We start from the raw sequence: 3,959 nt of genomic DNA, 5'->3' as shown, positions 1-3,959 counted from the left end.
ACTATCCTAACCTCATTAATCACCTCATTAATCACCTTCGATATTTTTTTAATTTCTCAGCACACGCCGTCAGCCAAGCAAAATAAGCCCTGCAGGACACGAAACAATAATGACTGTTCGACATTTGACCGTATACATTCCAAATGCACAGAAACCCCCAGCCAAAATAATCACTTCCAGCATCTCTCCTACTGCTGAGCTGAGGCTCACTGACCCACAATATGTTATGTTGGAAGTCGGCTTGACCGCGAAGGGCCGTGTGTCTTGTGTCAGATTCCGTTCTATTTCAGTAATGTATAATCAATAATCTGGGATGCTCTTTAGAGTGGAGTTCGGGACGACGTGGCCTGTCGGCTCACTGCAGATCCCAGTGACTCTCTCAGTGGAAACATGCACATTGGCTTCACAAATCAGAGTAGAGAGCGCGGGAGTTGGGATGTGAGGGTGAAATTGTATATGACGCTGGTAAAGGCCCGATATGGAGTGTTGTGTGCTGACGTGGTATGTCAAAGGTCATCCAGATACATGCGCTGTGTTCTCCGGACTGGCAATGGATGAACTGAATCAGAAATATAGGGTTAATATCAATGTGAGTACTTTCTGCATAATTGCATTGCATTCTAAATCACCCACTCTGGAAATCAGAGTCACGGGGACCGGCACAGAAACAGGCTTAGACCATTTAGTCCGTACCGATCTATTATTCAGACTAGTCCCAAGGGCCTGCACCTGGTCAATTACCCCCAGTACACCCGCTCCAGCCATCTACTTACCCAAACGTCTCCTAAGTGCTAAAACCGAACCCGCATCCATCACTTCCGCTGGAAGCTGGTTTCACTCTCCCAGCCCCCTGTGAGTGAAGAGTTCCCCCGGACATTTCAATGCGTTTGGAGTGGAAAAGCTGTCTGTCATGGGATGGAACTGAATGCGGCGATGAGGAGACAACCTGCGATATAAAGTGAGCGCCTGAACAGGGACTTGAACCCTGGACCCTCAGATTAAAAGTCTGATGCTCTACCGACTGAGCTACCCAGGCTCTGTTATACTGGAACCAATTCACTACACCCCACGTCCAGACAGGAATCTGTCTCGAATGTTTCTCCGATTCATTTCCAACGTTTTTAGACTCCATGAGTTTCATCGCAAAGATCAAGAGAATTATCCTTCGCTGAAACATGCCAAGCATCAAACTGGTCTGTCAGGGTCTGGGATCCAGGCCCGTTGTGCAGGAAGAAGAGATGGCTGCGGTAAATTGAATGTCAAAGGGAGTGATTTCGGGAGATGCGACAGGCAGTGCGGAACAGGGAGCGAGAAGGTCTGATGGACGAAGCTGTATTTATATAACTATATAACCATATAATAATTACAGCACGGAAGCAGGCCATCTCGGCCCTTCTAGTCCGTGCCGATGCTCACACTCACCTCGTCCCAGTGGTCCGCACTCTGCCCATAACCCTCCATTCCTTTCCTGTCTTTATACCTATCAAATTTTACTTGTAATGACAATACCGAACTTGCCTTTACCACTTCTACTGGAAGCTCATTCCACACAGCCACCACTCTCTGAGTAAAGAAAGACCAATTTTATCCCTCACTATCCTTTTGCTATTAATATAACTGTAGAAACCCATCGGATTTATTTTCACTTTACTTGCCAAAGCAACCTCGTATCTTCTTTTAGCTTTTCTAATTTCTTTCTTAAGATTCTTTTTACATTCTTTATATTCCTCGAGCACCTCGTTCACTTCATGCTGCCTATATTTATTGTAGATCTTTCGCTTTTTCCGAACGAAGTTTCCAATATCCCTTGAAAACCATGGCGCTCTCAAACTTTTGACCTGTCCTTTCAACCTAACAGGAACATAAAGATTCTGTACCCTCAAAATTTCACCTTTAAATGACCTCTATTTCTCTATTACATCTTTCGCATAAAACAAATTGTCCCAATCCATTCCTTCTAAGTCCTTCGCATCTCCTCAAAGTTAGCCTTTCTCCAATCAAAAATCTCAACCCTGGGTCCAGTCCTATCCCTCTCCATAGTAATTTTAATGCAATGAGCGACAGACAGGGCAGACGGATTCGGGAACACGGGACCGGGTAAAACTATTGAATGTATCACTGGGACGATAAGACGGACTCCTGACGTCACAATCTACCTCGTTGTGATCACATACCTTATCGTTTACCTGTTCTGCGCTCTCTCTGTCACTGTTACACCTTATTCTGCATTATTTTACTGTTTTACCCTGTTCCAGTTCAATGCATTGTTCAGTGATCTGACCTTTGTGTACAGGATGCAGAACACGTTTTTGATTGTATTTCTGCATGAGACAATGATAAACTAATTCCAACTCCAACTCTCCTTATAACTAATAACCTCTGATACAGGTCATAACCCGGTTAACCTCCTCTCCAGCCTCTCCAAAGCGGTTTTACTGTATACGGGTAACCAGAAATGATCACAACATGTCATATGCAGCCTGACTAAAGTTTATGCAAGTTTATGATTTTTGACTATTCTACTCAGTCCCTCAGCACTTAAGACAACCGGCCACTGTATTTACCACCCTGTCTATTGCGTTGCCCCTCTCAGAGAGATGTGCCGTAGATTACGACGACATGGTCCCTCTGTCATTTACTGAGTTCTACCCTCTGACATCCGATTACACAGAGTGCAAAGCCTCACACTTGTCCGGTTAAACATCATCTGACATCCCTCTGCCTCCGTCTGCTGCGACTGTTGACAGCTTCCTTCTCTATACACGACTCCAGTGTTTTTATTCCGTCACCTGCCAGCTTATTGATCAACCCGTGTACATTTCACTCCAAGTCATGTACCGTATCACAGGTACCGGAACAGGCAGATGGGAGGATAACGCGATTCAGGGAGGATGATGGGGCCTCTGAGAATGATGTTTACAACAGTTCATTCCATTCCATATATCGCATGAACTTCATTCGTTTAAAACGATGATTTGCGATGAAGATCAGTACCGGCTGAGATATATGGACACTGCGTTAGCCGAATGGTGGAGATTAAATTAGTTCTCCGCTCAAAGGGACAAATCCTCGGCACGCATTTCAAACTTATAAACAACTTTCGAATTCACGTGGACAGATACCTGTCTCGGAAAGGTTGAGAACGATATTGACCAAACTCAGGCGGCTGGAAACTGCTCCAGAGGCCTCTCGGACGAAATGTGTTGAACGGCCACTCATTCTGTCCTGAACCGCCATTTGGTTCTACGACCATTCGCAGCTGTGTGGCCTGAGGAAAACCTTGGCGTTTGGAATTGCATTGCTAACTTATTCTCTGAGTCTCGCTGTTCCTCTTGGAAACTCAACGGCTGCATTTATTGAACTACAATCCCTAAGAACGTCTCCATCTTGCAAAGTATTGTGGCAGATACTCAACCAGGCATAAATGACTTTCCACAGACATTCCTTTCCGTCCAACCATCCGGCTCCTGATCCACCGTGGGTAACTTCACTCACCTCAACAGCAGTAGATGTAGGTTATATGAATTTCAGCAAGTCATTTAACAAGGTACCCCATGCAAGGGTTATTGAGAAAGTAAGGAGGCATGGGATCCAAGGGGACATTGCTTTGTGGATCCAAAACTGGCTTGCACACAGAAGGCAAAGAGTAGTTGTAGATGGGTCATATTCTGCATTGAGGTCGGTGATCAGTGGAGTGCTTCAGGGATCTGTTCTGGGATCCCTAATCTTTCTGATTTTTATAAATTACCTGGATGAGGAAGTGGAGGGATGGGTTAGTAAATTTGTGGATGACACAAAGGTTGGAGGTGTTGTGGATAGTGTGGAGGGTTGTCAGAGGTTACAGCGGGATATTGATAGGATGCAAAACTGGGCTGAGAAGTGGCAGATGGAGTTCAATCCAAATAAGTGTGAGGTGGTTCATTTCGGTAGGTCAAATATGATGGCAGAATGTAGCATCA

General features: G+C 45.1%; 1 non-coding gene across 1 annotated transcript; it reads right to left on the bottom strand.

The window, feature by feature from the left end:
• Positions 1-963: 963 nt before the first annotated feature.
• trnak-uuu (transfer RNA lysine (anticodon UUU)) lies at positions 964-1,036 on the bottom strand. Its single transcript has one exon. It is a non-coding gene; the product is annotated as a tRNA-Lys (tRNA).
• Positions 1,037-3,959: the final 2,923 nt, after the last annotated feature.

Source organism: Hemitrygon akajei, unplaced genomic scaffold (genome assembly GCF_048418815.1).
Source record: "Hemitrygon akajei unplaced genomic scaffold, sHemAka1.3 Scf000088, whole genome shotgun sequence".
Lineage (NCBI taxonomy): Eukaryota > Metazoa > Chordata > Chondrichthyes > Myliobatiformes > Dasyatidae > Hemitrygon > Hemitrygon akajei.
The sequence above is the reverse complement of the archived record's forward strand: the minus strand, read 5'-3'. Positions and strand labels throughout refer to the sequence as shown.